Source organism: Gigantopelta aegis, chromosome 6, assembly GCF_016097555.1.
Source record: "Gigantopelta aegis isolate Gae_Host chromosome 6, Gae_host_genome, whole genome shotgun sequence".
Classification (NCBI taxonomy): domain Eukaryota; kingdom Metazoa; phylum Mollusca; class Gastropoda; order Neomphalida; family Peltospiridae; genus Gigantopelta; species Gigantopelta aegis.
Genome location: NC_054704.1, coordinates 93841733 through 93857435, shown reverse-complemented (window position 1 = coordinate 93857435; position 15703 = coordinate 93841733).

Sequence of the window (15703 nt, the reverse complement as noted above, 5' to 3'; positions counted from 1 at the left end):
TCCTGAGTTTGCTGCAATTTTTAAGATGTTATCCACTAACAGAGACTTTTTAACGATTGTAATTACATATCAAATATATTTTTCTGCGTAAAATATTAGTGAATGTATATTAAACGTGTTTCTGATCGTTCTAATATTTGTACTAGGTTAAATTTCATTTTATTTCCTAAAATATATTCGTACGTACGAAATTATTTGAAGACAAAATCCAGTTTAGGCTTCTTACAAATATTAAGACTAGAAACACATTGAATATACAGCCGCTGATATTCTAAACACAAAAATATATTTAATATGTAAGTTTAATCGTAGAAATATTTTATTAGTCCGAAATATCTTGCAATGCATCAAACTCAGGAATGTCCCTTTAAAATGATCTAACTTCGGGTGTGGCAGTTCTCTTAGTCAGCCCGAAGAGCGGCTATCTTATTGACATGACACTTGACAATAACTTCTGAGAGCATACAATTACAAAGTTGTTAAATTATCATTTGAATTCATGCAGAGATGTGAGTTTGAACGTGTTCATTGTTTTTGTCGTTTATGTTTTTAAACGTCAAAGAAAATAATTGCGTGATACCCTAATCCTAGAGGTATGGTAAATTGTTGCTATGTTTGTCACGTACAGCCTATCAGCATCCTTCCCTCAATTAACCATATGTCTGACGCCATATAACCGTAAATAAAATGTGTTGAGTGCGTCGTTAAATAAAACACTTCTTTCTTTCCTTCCCTCAAATTTGTATGGTAACGTGAATCGCAATAAATATTTCATAATAGTTATATGTAGAAACCACACTAACAATTCTGTTGAATTACTGCTGCTGTAGAATTGGGGTGGGGTTATTAAACTGTCAACTATATCGAGAAAGCTGCAAGAAAACTTTATTTTATGATATATATAATCACTGGGTATCAAAATGAGATAATGGTACAATACAAAACGATTTGAAATAGAATATTTAAGGTTATGATCTTAAACTTTCTGCTTGAAATTAAAATGGCGCGATATTAATTTTGTACGGTCAACGAAAAGGTGTGGTCTGAGACTCTAAATATCAAAGGTTTTCCATTTTGCTAACATGGCTGAATTATACCATCGATCAGATTTATACTCTCCCATTTTGTGGTTCATTTCTATCTTTAAAATAATTCTATAATGGTGTTGGTGTAGTCACCCCTTTCGCGATTGCACATGGGGGTAAGGTGACAACAGAGGTAGTTAAACACACAAAGCTGTGAGTCCTGCACTGCTATCATAAATGTTCCATCACTAGAGATGTAAACCTTGCCAAAAATCACTATGAGCATTCGTCCCACAAGATGCTACCGACCAACCCCTCTGCTCATGGACTATTACTATATTGTAGTATATTGAGTGCTTCCTGGCACCTGAGCATTGATTGCAATAGAAACACTCGGTAATACATCAAGTACTTGAGAAGTGTGTTAGTAATTCACGATGGAATACAGAGTGCTAACATGGTATAAGTGTGTCGGTTTATCGAAGTCTGTTTTGTGTAATTAATCAAAGGCTATTGGAAGTCAAATGTACTACTCAAAAGAATTTAAGGGTCAAAAATGTATTACCAAATAAGTTTCAGAGTGTATTAGATTGATGATGTAAACTACACCAAATTTTGTATTTATTGTTCCATATTTACAAAAAACCACAAATAAACGTCACTGTATACAAGAAAGTCACATGACATGCTGTCAAAGTTGAAGGTTGTCAAATATGGATTTTACACATTAGAACATTCGTTTAATAGTGTGTGAATCCACCCCTGGCGCGAATACACTCGACACATCGTTGCCTCATGCTGTTGATCAGACGTCTGAAGAACTCTTGGGGAATGGCCTGCCACTCTGCCATAAGAAGTTGACCCAGATCATGAAGGTTGGCCGGAGGGGCATGGTTATCCCGAACTCTCCTGACTAATTCGTCCCAGGCGTTTTCTATTGGGGCCAAGTCAGGCGAATATGCTGGCCAATCCATCCTGGCGATACCTTGTTGTCTGAGAAAGACCCTGGCGCGGTGGGGTCTGGCATTGTCATCCTGCAGAACTGCCCCGCCGCCAATCTGCTGAAGGCCTGGGAGAACCAACGGCCGGATAATCTCATTCAGATAGCGGATTCCATTCAGATTGCCATCCACCACATAGAGGGGGGGGGGGGGTCCTGTGGTGGATACAAATGCCGCCCCACACCATGACGCTGCCACCACCGAACCGGTGACGTTGTCTAACGTTAACGTCAGCGAAGCGCTCCCCAGGACGTCTGTAGACACGAACCCGACCGTCGTTGAACTGGAGACTAAACCTGGACTCATCAGTGAACATCACTCGACCCCACTGAACACGTTGCCACCGCAGGTGAAGCGTGCATCAGTGACGTCTGGCCGTTCTGTGACGTGGTAGGAGTGGTGGTCGAACAGCCTGGCGACGGCAGCGTAGATTATTGGCTCTCAGACGATTGCGTATGGTTTGATCAGACACTCGAGTTCCAGTCGCAGTCCGCAGATTGTCACGTAATCGGCGTGCAGTGGTTGTGCGTTGACGTAGAGCCATATTGGTGATGTAGCGGTCCTCTCTATTTGTAGTGATTCGGGGTCTTCCCGAACGTGCACGATTTCGAACAGAATTCGTTGCTTGGTACCGTTGCCACAGTCGGCCAACGACACTCTGACTGACACCAAGTCTCAGAGCAACATTTCTTTGCGTATTGCCATCCTGAAGCCAAGCAATAGCCCTTCCTCGATCTTCGATAGTCAGTTGAAGTGGTACCATTGTCGAATTTGGAGTGTGCACCGTACACGAACGCAAGCTCCAATTATACGGAAATTCAGCATTGGGAACATGGAATACACGTGCCAAGCGTGCAAATGAAGCGCTTTGTGAAAAAGCAAGTTATGGGCACTTAGCAGACCTTTCGCTTTCGCCCTAATTTACGTGCAAATGTAAGCATGTTTTCGCCATTAGAACTAGTCGACAGTGTCAATGACAGTGGATTTTAATTCATTTATGGGTTGCTTAGACCCACTTTCGTCAAAATGGAACAATACCATGCGTGACATTATGGTCTAGCTAATATAATTGACATTCAGAAAATAATGTCGAAAATATCGTCTGACCCTTAAATTCTTTTAAGTAGTATATATATATATGATACTTCTCATACATAGTGCTCGTAGAAACTCGTTATTTTTTCCCATTAGTAGCAACTCTCTCTCTCTCTCTCTCTCTCTCTCTCTCTCTCTCTCTCTCTCTCTCTCTCTCTCTCTCTCTCTCTCTCTCTCTCTCTCTCTGATTGACCTGTTCACGACTGTCTGTAACTGACATTAAATCTTGTTGTGTTCTTTGTTACATAAAAGGAACTCTGCTACAAATGTGTCCTGTTATCATAAAAAAAAAAAACATATTGTAGTCCTTAACAAATCATAGAAATGCAAGTATTCAATTTCCATTCAATTCTCTGCGTGGGGAGAGTACAATTAGGCGAGTTATTTAAACACGGTTTAAAACAGGCTTGGTTAAAACACGAGATCAAGCCTGTCATGGAAATATGTTATATAATCTTTGTGGTTCAGAAGCGGGAGAATTATCCTCTAGTTATTTGTGGTTGTGCTGCGTTTGAGTCAATTCCAGAGCAAAAAAAAATCAGGCGCAGATCTAGGGGAAGGGTACTGATGTTTACATTCACTGCACTGAATTTTAAAGTGTCCCGAAAATTCAGTGTATAACGTAGAAATATAATGGATTTGTTTCACTTAAATAGGGAAGATATAATATCGTGGTTGGTTGGTGTTTCTGGGGGTAGACTGTCTTTTCTAACACCACTGTCTCATTCCCCGTGTTTCCTTTGACCATCTCTTCAAGCTCCTTCTATCTTTCAACGTCTGTTGCTGTCCATCTCCACATTCCAGTTCTTGTCTCTCATATGATTGTCTTGTATCAGGTCAGGTCAGGTCAAAGGGCTTAATGGGCACATTCAGTACAAGCGATTGTAGAGTACGCGTGTCATGGGCGTAGGTGTCGACTTACGCCGGCGCCTCCGTCCAGGATAGGAAAGGGTTTTGGGTGGGTGTGAGAAGAGACCGCCCGCGTTGGCAAGTGCAAGAGATTACCAGCAGCCCAATTAGGGTCGGTGGCGGGCGGGGGAAATTGGGGTGCTATTGAATTTGGAATGTTCCGCAGGATTAAGTCCAACATATTACAAGATCGCGCAGTTTTCTTGACGTATTTTGGCGCATGATTTGGAACAGTTCATCGAAAATAAAATTGGGGACCGTCGTGGTTGGTCTCTCGTGGTTACCCTCTAGTTTTAGCCATTCGGAGGGCTTGATCGATTGGGTGATCGTTTTGCAGTTCTGCCCTTAAAAGGACATGGCCGGTTGTTGGGGGCAACTCGTGGGAGTCTTGTTGTGAGCCCTTATAAGGGTTTGTGTATAATGGCCCTAGATGGAGCCGAGAGGTAAAGGCCGAAAAGCTTGGGCCGTTTTCGTCTCGTAGTCACCTTAGCCTTTATATAATGACTTGGTAGCTCTGAACGTGTCTTTTTGACGTTGCAACCCTCTCAAAAAACAAACAGCCTGAAATCGCTGAATATTGTGTATGATAAAAAATGATTTGCATCCACCCACATGTTGTAATGTAACACTCCCTGTGTATGGAAATGATTTGCATCCACCCACATGTTGTAATGTAACACCCTCTGTGTATGGAACTGATTTGCATCCACCCACATGTTGTAATGTAACACTCTCTGTGTATGGAAATGATTTGCATCCACCCACATGTTCTAATGTAACACTCTCTGTGTATGGAAATGATTTGTATCCACCCACATGTTGTAATGTAACACTCCTTGTGTATGGAAATGATTTGCATCCACCCACATGTTGTAATGTAACACCCTTTGTGTATGGAACTGATTTGCATCCACCCACATGTTGTAATGTAACACTCCCTGTGTATGGAAATGATTTCCTTTTGTTATACTCATAGGAAATACCACCTTTCTATTTCCGTGGGCATACGGACTGCCACAAAATTACCCTTAACTGCGTAGAGTGTGTCGTGAAATAATAACACATGTTTCTTTCTTTCATTCTTCCTATCCGTCTGTTTATATATCTGGAACAGCTTTAGCCAATTTCGTATGATTTCCCCCTAGGGTATACCGGAAGAGATTGGCAAAAGCAGATAGACATTAATTTTCTATAACAATCCTGTCAAACAAATTGATAAAATTCTTAAATCATTTAATGCTGAAGATCTGAGTTGCACCAAGGGACCGCATTGTGATCATCATGCAGGGTTGTTGTTGAAACCTTCCCGAGGATCAATAAAAAGACAGACATGTTCATTGTTAGATACATAACTAGAACATATATATAATCCATACTTGTGTAGCCCACAGTTTTCACATCCTGTTAATATTTGTTCTTGTATCAAAAGGTTTGACTTGCCCTTAGAAAGATATCCGATTCCTCGTTAGCAAGCGAAGGATCGATAAAATCGATGCAAACAGGCACTAAAGGCTCATATTTGCGGATTACTCGTCACTCGAAGAAATCTCTCGGATTTTATAAAAATGTTTCCTCTCATTATGTTACACTGGCATTTTTTTGTGTGGGTTTTTCTTTCTTCAGATGTCCTTGATCATTATACAAGTAAAGGAACAAAGCAATTTAACAGCGAATTCAGCTTTCAGGGCAACTAAAAATGTATTTCTGTAAGAGAATTAGTTTTATTATTAAAACCTTGCCAAAACCATGTTGCTTGTCATTGACGTCAAATTGTCTTTTCATTTTAGTTTTAGTTTTTTGTCTTACAATTTCAAAAATACTAACCAGTAATTGTTATCGTATCTAACTGATTTTCTTTCTATAAGCTTGAGCAGACGTTTACAATACTAAAGCAGTTTATACATGTAGTATTTTTAAGATGCATGTACCAGTATATTATTCAATAAAAGGACTGACATTTAGATGGGGATGCTAACGAATAAACTAATGTGTACTCTCAGGGTCCTAAATCACTGCTATTAATTATAATTGGATTCAGTCATTTACAGAGACAGAGACAGAGACAGAGAGAGAGAGAGAGAGAGAGAGAGAGAGAGAGAGAGAGAGAGAGAGAGAGAGAGAGAGAGAAAGTCGGTATACACCTATCAGATCAGTCGTCAATCTCGCTCTGGGTGGGAGCCAGTACCAGGAGGCGAACCCAGTACGTACCAGCATGATGGCTAAACCACTACATCACCTAGGGCTGTGGATTACGTCAATACTATCAATTATTAAAATACTTATCAATGTGTCGGTCCTCAAAAAGACCTTCAACAACAGAAACAACAGAATAGCTTCTCCTTTTTTAAAATACAAATTAAAAACCACCAAGATGGAATAAACCCATTAATCCCCGGCTTACGCCTGGTGTCAACGTTTTGACCAATTATGCATCAGTGGGTGCAATACAGTTACTATACAGTAATTATTGAATTACGTTTTCAGAAAAGATACGTATTACATCGGGCAGAATTGACAAATTGAACTCGGTACGAAAATATTATATTCCATAATAACGTCATAGTCTGGAACCCACATTGGGAAAAGTGCCATGCTAGATCAAACAAGCCTTATAGAAAGAAAAGAAATTAGATACGATTACACACCACCCCCGTCACCACAGCTCTATCGATGAAGATGCACGTTACAGCCTGTTCTGTCGATCTCCCCCCGACCCTGGGTGTAATGATCCAGAACTTAGGAGAACTATGGGGACATCGTCAGCAGATACCAACGGTAGTTGCGTCACTTCACCAGCTTTGACGTCTGATGACCACCCCCATCTCTTTTCAGGGCTACCCCTAGGTTCGTATAGCGTCGGTACGTTTAGGCTTAAAATTAGCGTGCAATCACCAGAAAGTTTTCGGACATAACCTGTTGGCTTAATTCTCCTACTGAGAACTTTTTAAAATTTACAACCGCCTCTTTCGCCTCGTTTATCTCGGTCACAACAATCTGGTCTTCAGAGCTCCTTAAGTGCTAAAGTAGTAAGCAAGAATCCCCACGGCAAGCGTGCGCTACAACAGTTTGCTCTGAATGTGCAGGTTAAACTCTATGACATGACCTGACCTCGTACGATTACAATAAGTGGTTAGTGTTTTTGAAAAGGTAAGACAAAGAAAACAAAAGACGATAATGTTATAAATGACTACATCATTTTGCAGAAGTTTTAATCAATAACACTTTTGTTGTGAAAAAAAAAAATCCACCGTAAATTCTAAAAAATGGCTTGTTGATTAAAAGCGTAAACACACAAACATTTTAAATGTCAAGGTGACTTGAAATGGTAATTCGATTATTTAGTGTCGTAAGGGAATGCCACTGAAATTCGAAAGCATAACAAAAGAAGGCAGCAGTCTTTATTTATCGCTAAACTCTGAACTGAAAGTTAAAGTTTTTTAGTTTAACGACACAACTAGAGCACATCGATTTATTAATCATCGGCTATTGGAAGTCAAACATTTGATAATTATGACATATCGTCTTTGAGAGGAAACCCGCTACATTTTTCCATTAGTAGCAAGGAATCTTATGCGCACCATCCCATAGACAGGATAACACATACCACGGCTTTTGATATACCAGTCATGATGCACTGGATGGAACGAGAAATAGCTCAGTGGGCATCAGGCGAGCGCATTACCAACATTGAACTGAAGGTCAGTAGAGAATTAAAAATAAAACTTTAAAACATAATTAATGTTCATATATAATGTGATGTGACGGAGAAGAAACACTGGGCTATATTTTGTATCTGATATACGTTGAAAATAATCCAGCCTGTTCGGTGTAGCTGCACTAAAGACTGGTATTCCAAGTAAATGTCTCCGTGGAATAACCGTTCCATTATGCTTTAAATTATATCGCTGACATAATAGATTTGTGGCCTCCTTGTGGTGGTCCATACTTTATTTTATAATGCTGTAAACTTGCGGGCTTGTCAAATTACATAAAACAATTTGCAATTCTATAGAACCTGGGGAATCTGAATATATGAGTTGTCTCATTCAATGTTATGTCGCATATTGAATGCTGTATACACTTTTCATTAGTAGCAAGATATCATTTACATCCACCATCTCACAGATAAGATCGCACTTACTGCGGCTTTTGATATACCTAACGTGGTGCACTAGTTGGGATGAGAAATAACATCGATCCTAGACCGACTGCGCACGTGGAGAGCGCCTTACCACTAGGCTACGTCCCGCCCCAAGCCCACTTCAAAGAACCGTGATTGCAAATTAAGAGTTTTCTATATGGTGGTACCAGGTTTCGTCTCGGATAGTCCAGAAATATGTGTCACCATTATGATACAACTGTATCTCATTAGCAGCTGGTTACTCTCTCTCTCTCTCTCTCTCTCTCTCTCTCTCTCTCTCTCTCTCTCTCTCTCTCTCTCTCTCTCTCTCTCTCTCTCTCTCTCTCTGTTTAAATATTAATTGAGCTCAGTTTTGAGGATTTGTCAGATCAGTAATTAACGTACTAACAATAATAAAATTATAACTATATGTAGATGTATTATATTTGTGTATATATTGTATTTATTGTACATGATTTTTAATGTATTTTTTAAAGTTTTCAATAAAAAGATTAATTAATACCAGCACAGTACAGTAAATGGTAGTCTTTCTAAGGTGGAAATAGGAATGGTGTATTGTCACGGCAGTCCTTCTTAGTACAATGAAACGTCTCTAAACCGGACACCCTCGGGGCCAAGTAAAACGTCCGGTTTTGAGGGAATTCCGGTTTACAGAGTGTCCGGTTTTGTGAGGTTTCACTGTACCTAGTAGGAAGTAGGAAGTCCTGGGAGTAGCAGTCCTCATCGTAAGTATTATGGTGTATTCCTGAGAGTGGCAGTCGTCATTTGTACCTAGTAGGAAGTAGGAAGTCCTGGGAGTAGCAGTCCTCGTCGTAAGTATTATGGTGTATTCCTGAGAGTGGCAGTCGTCATTTGTACCTAGTAGGAAGTGTGAAGTCCTGGGAGTAGCAGTCCTCATCGTAAGTATTATGGTGTAATCCTGAGAGCGGCAATCGTCATCTGTACCTAGTAGGAAGTATGAAGTCCTGGGAGTAGCAGTCCTCATCGTAAGTATTATGGTGTATTCCTGAGAGCGGCAGTCTTTCTCTGTACGTACTATGAAGGGTGTAATCCTGGGAGCGGCAGTCCTCTAATGTAGACAAAAGGGACCGCTAGATTCATATTTCCCCCTTACCCCCCCCCCCCCCCCCCCCCCAACCCCATCCCTCCCCCCAACCCCACACTCTGTTCCCAAATCCAGACTACGTTACGTCAATCGAATATCATTTTAGTACCTACAGAAGGTGATGGATATTTTGTTTATGGTGTAGCATTGTTTGAGATTACGTTTTGTAGTAGGCATAATTTTAAAGTGAACGTTGTACTATCATTGCATTAAATGGGGTTGTATGTCAAATGTATTTTTCGTGCTGGAGTGTCGTTAAAAATCTATTCTGTTCTATTTATGTAAAATGTCACCATTTTATGAGTCATCCTACATATGATCCATTCATTGTTAGAGTTGATTTATCTATTTCATGAAAACCTAATTATGTTTTATAAGAAAGTATATTTACACCAACATCTTAGTGAAATGAAGCAAGAGACGCCATTATAAGCAGAACGTTTTAATTAATCTTTCAGATCCTGATCAAAGGTCAATACACACCAACTTCAATTCATTATTTCGGTATTACAGGAAACATTGAATGTATAGCTCTAAATGATTTTTTAGTTGGTGGTAAAGGTTACATCGCAATTATCAATACATCCTACTTTAACTGACATTTTACGTGGATTATATCGTAATCTATGTCTAATAAAAGTTTGTGACTACACATGGAGATCTTAAACCAGAACAGTAGCTTTAGTTTGGAATAATCATGATGCCGAATGCATTGTACCTGTATATCTAAGTTAACAAATATTGTTTTTAAAAACATTCTCAAAATATTCTTGAAAGGGAAGGAATATTTGTTTAACACCACCTTACTACATTTTAAAATACGGCTATTTGCTGTTTATGCCTCTAGCCACGTGGTTACGTAGACAAGAGAGAAATAGAGGAAAACCACATTGTTTTGTATCTGTTAATTCCCGCTTTCACACGTCTTATGGGACGTCAGGTAAATACAAAAAGTGGTTTGAAATACGAGTTGTGATTGGGGGCATTGCCCTTAAGCTAACTCACCTCCACCCCCACCCCCGCCACACACACACACACACACACACACACACACACATACACATCCCCACCCCCGACCACGCCAGTGGTTGTAGACCTTCTTCTTCGTGGTAGATGCTAATGAGGTGTCCACGACAATATTACAAGTATATTATATTAGTGTCAGTGGTCAATGTCAGCAACACTGTGGACATACTACCGTCTGGGCATTAGGATACACACTATTTGGTAGGTTATTTACAATACTTGGGTGTTGATTTAAAGCATTATATTTCAAAATGCCCAAAGGTGACAGGATATGCCCTTAAACAAACCCAACACTTTAAAAAGTTCCACTTGAGGCTACACCCCGCCCTTAAAATATTCTTAAAATCATAATATCACAAACGACGTCAAATACTATGTTTGTCCTTTGAGAAAATCTATTCACTTTGAGTAAAATTAGGTCATCGATTTTCATCCACAAATATGTTTAATGACGTCACAAGTAACGTTAAATGCTCTCTTTTTTTTCTTTTCTTTTAAATCTCTACACCTTGAGTGAAATTAGGAAATCAATTTTCATCTACAACTGAGGCAAAATAATCGTTAAGGACATGTCACAAGTATTGTGAAATCGCATTGTTTTATATTTGTCTTTTTAAAAAATCTCTACACTTTGAGTGAAATTAGGTCATCGATTTCCGTCTAATTGGAAGGTAAATAGTTTAAAGAATCGCATAAAGTGCACATAATATGACATTAGGATACCATTTTGGCTCATCAAATTGGCGGGCGGCGGCTCGATCTGATCAGTCCCCAAATGTAATTACTTATGACAGGGGTCTTTGAACTGGCGTTAGCCGGATTAACAATGTCGATTTTAATGACAACTGTGAAGGTTCGAGTAATACAAGACGTTTTGTGGGTCAGATCACGGTTACATATCCAGTTCTTAAAATAGCCTAGATATTAAAGGGACATACCCTAATTTCAGCCCATGAAAATGCACACTAAATTTAGTTCATCTAAAAACCTGTAACACATTTGGATAATGTTACAATTGAGTGAAACATGAGTCTGTGACTTTGAAATGGTGAAATACCCTCTAAAAATCGACTAAAAATCGACTCCATAACAGTGTTATCTCTCAGACGCAGGTGCGTTTTTAAAAATATGAGAAATGCATTTTGTGATATTAAAAACACCAGGATGACCAAACACTTCGAATGTACGGAAATGTATAATCTAAACAATAAAATCTAAGTAAAGTATGATTTCAGTTATCAAAAACGGCTCTAATAGTAAAAAATGTGTCTGAGTGTTTAAAAACTAGGGTATGTCCCTTTAAAAGAATCACTCTTTTTCACTGGTTTTTAATTATTTTTTATCATTTTGTTTTCAATAGCAAAAATAACAAATATGAAACGTCACAATTCTAAAGTATAGAAACATATAATAATCATTTGCCTTATGGAGCGCTCACTTGAAAATGTTCCGTCAAAAAAATGTTTTAAAAATGTGTTTTCTTTCTCTCTTTTTTATCTTCTTTTTTTTTTGGGGGGGGGGGGTGTGTGTGCTCATATTTACAACCAATAGGTTATACAATAAGAATCGAGTTGTAAGAGCGCTCAGACTAGCAACAAGACAGTCGTATAAGTCGTGAGAGCAGAAAGTTGGCAAACTTTCTGCTGGAACTTGGTAGTTTGAACCTAGCATAGCATATAGTTACTTAGACACAGCTTCTGGTTATGGGAATGTGCGTTACAAAGACTTCTTACTGCTGTTCGATATGAGTTGTCTATGTGCTGGCAGTGGGTTTCGTCTCATTATCTTGACCAATAGTCGAGATAATCATTTATAAGACGCCAAGAAGGCCTTATGTTGAAAAGGTGACGATGTTAAACAAACTTTCCTTTCCTTTTCTCTCAATTTTTTTTTTTTAGATTGTCGATCTTGCATTCAATTAAGGTTCAAGTACGCCGTCCTGGACACGCATCTCAGATTTCAGGGCTGTCTGTCCAAGACAAAACTTAATGGTTGGTGGTCAGTGAGACAGGTTTGTGTAGTGATCTTACGCCTCCCCACCAGGCAGTTAAAATTCAATCTGAGTGGGAACCTTTACCGGGATTCGAACCCTATATCTACGATTCTTAAGTCCGATAACTCAACCACTACACCACCGATGCGCTAGAACCTTGTGTGTATTCTGCTCGCACGAATTATGGGACACTTTATTTCAGACTGAATTGACCTAGCTTAGCCAATAAAGAGCATGCCTGAGGTGCTTACGTCATAGGATCGAATCAGCTCAGTGGGCCTATTCTCTGATTGGGTTTCTTTCCCATACCAACCAGGGCCACACGACTGGTATATGAAAGACCATGCATTTGCTGTTTTGTCTAAGAGAAAGTGCACCTACAAGATCCTTGCTGCTAATGGAAACATATGAAGGCTTTCCTCTAAGACCATATGGCAGAATAGTCGTATATTTGACAACCAATAGCCGATGATCAATACATCAATGAGTACTTATTATGCGATCAAACAAAACAAATGGGCAAAAATTACCGAATGTAGTCGATGATTAGTAAATCAATGTGCTCTAGTGGTGTCGTCAAACAAAAAAGAACCATTAACTTTGGACTATGCTATTATTCAAGGTTAAAGTACAAAAGTGGTGTTTGAAAGCAGACAAGATACACCCCCCACCCCACCCCACCCCCACCTCATCATACCGCTCACTATCAGCCATCAGCTTCACGCCAAAATACACAAATTTACTACGAACCGTACAGAATCTCGTATAAAATTGAAGCATACTTCATCCTTTCGGAAAGCTTCTTTATCGTGGTGTAGATAATCGGATCTCTCCAGTTAAGCTCGTTGCTCAAGAATTCAAGGAGAAAAGGATCGCAATAGGAAATCAATGCAGTGACGTCCTCTATTAGTTTCCTTCTGTCGGCCATTTGATCAGCATGCGTTTGTTCACCTTCATTACTCGATATATGGTTTAATTGGCTTTACATAATAGTTGGACACCTGCTATCGAACATTACTTATTTATTCTTTTAAAGCTGAAACATTTTCTCTTTTGTTATTTCAGCTTGACAATATACACTGAACAGCGGTTTTGTAAATTACATATAAATAAAAACATAGTGTACAGTCTTCCAAAGTATTATCAGAACACGATAAATGTGTTATACCTGTACTAGACGGAACTGTAGGATATTTCAGTCAATCTGAACTGTCACGGCAATCAAACATCGTATCTCTGCGCAATATTCCCCTTTAAATCCTCTTTTTAGAGACTTAAAATGACTAACAATAAACACAAAGGTTAAAATTTAATATCAAAAAGCTATTCTTGTTTACAAATTTCTTAATGGCATTGCTCCTTCATATCTACCAAATAGTTTCAGTAAAATACAATCTAACTATGACTTACAAATGAAGGCAACTGAGTTGTATCAACACATCTGTCTTGTACATTTGTATATATTGTACAGTTGATATTACATATTATATTATATTACATATTGTTATAATGTAGTTCAATTTGATTTGTACATAAGGCTTCAGGGGAGAATAGTTTTGAATTATTTGAGTTACCTTCTTTAAATAAAGTATTTTTATTAGTATTACATTGTATTATAAAGGGATGTTTTGACAAGGTCCTAACTACAACAATGAATGAATGAATGAATGTTTAACGACACCCCAGCACGAAAAATACATCGGCTATTGGGTGTCAAACTATGGTAATGCAAACAAATACGGTGATGATCAACATCAATATAAACATTCAAGATTCAAATAAAAACAGCGTAAAGAACAGTGCAAAAATACAAATGTCACAGATAGATACTGACTTAAACTCAAAATTTCAATGTGTGCTGTATTGGCCATTCTCAAAGAGAATGTTACACCCCTGCACCACGGTGAGGTTACAGCACGCGCAGGGGTAACTACAACAAAGAACTGTAGCTTTGTAAGAGGACCTCTACTCTCCGGGACGATACCTCCTTCCTATACTGTCTGCAGGGGGACTGCCACTCTCCACGACTATGCATCCTTCCTATACTGTCTGCAGGGGGACTGCCACTCTCCACGACTATGCATCCTTCCTATACTGCCTGCCATTCCCCATGCTATATATCCTTCATATATTGCCTGCAAGAGGATTACCATTATCCAGAACGATACATCCTTCCTATACTTCCTGCAGGAGGACTGACACTATCCAGAACGATACATCCTTCCTATACTTCCTGCAGGAGGACTGCCACTATCCAGAACGATACATCCTTCCTATACTTCCTGCAGGAGGACTGCCACTATCCAGAACGATACATTCTTCCTATATTGCCTGCAAGAGGATTACCACTATCCAGAAAGATACATCCTTCCTATACTACCTGCAGGAGGACTGCCACTATCCAGAACGATACATCCTTCCTATACTTCCTGCAGGAGGACTGCCACTATCCAGAACGATACATCCTTCCTATACTTCCTGCAGGAGGACTGCCACTATCCAGAACGATACATTCTTCCTATATTGCCTGCAAGAGGATTCCCATTATCCAGAACGATACATCCTTCCTATACTTCCTGCAGGAGGACTGCCACTATCCAGAACGATACATCCTTCCTATACTTCCTGCAGGAGGACTGCCACTATCCAGAACGATACATTCTTCCTATATTGCCTGCAAGAGGATTACCATTATCCAGAAAGATACATCCTTCCTATACTTTCTGCAGGAGGACTGCCACTATCCAGAACGATACATCCTTCCTATACTTCCTGCAGGAGGACTGCCACTATCCAGAACGATACATCCTTCCTATACTTCCTGCAGGAGGACTGCCACTATCCAGAACGATACATCCTTCCTATACATCCTGCAGGAGGACTGTCACTCTTAAGACTAACTCGACACATTTAAATTATAGCATTCTCACGTGAACGATTTATATCACATCATTAAACCTTCTTGATGAGAGATGTGCATTATTATTATTATTACTAGTTCAAACGATTGTGTTGGAGTGTCGTTAAACATCTGTTCTATTCTGTTAGTTCAAACGAGCTACTTGACGAGATCTGAAATAAATATGTCTTATTATTAAACATGTTTTATTATCTGTTGTGGTGGTGGTGTTGTTTAAATTATCATCAATATTATTATTTTGTTGCTGCTGCTGCTGTTGTGAATATGTAAATGTAGATGTTGTAGTAGTAGTGAATATGTAGTAGTAGTAGTAGTAGTAGTAGTAGTAGTAGTGAATATGTAGTAGTAGTAGTAGTAGTAGTAGTAGTAGTAGTAGTAGTAGTAGTAGTAGTAGTGAATATGTAGTAGTAGTAGTAGTAGTAGTAGCAGTGAATGTGTAGATGTAATAGTAGTAGTACAATATTTTATTCTTTTGGGGGGATTTGGGG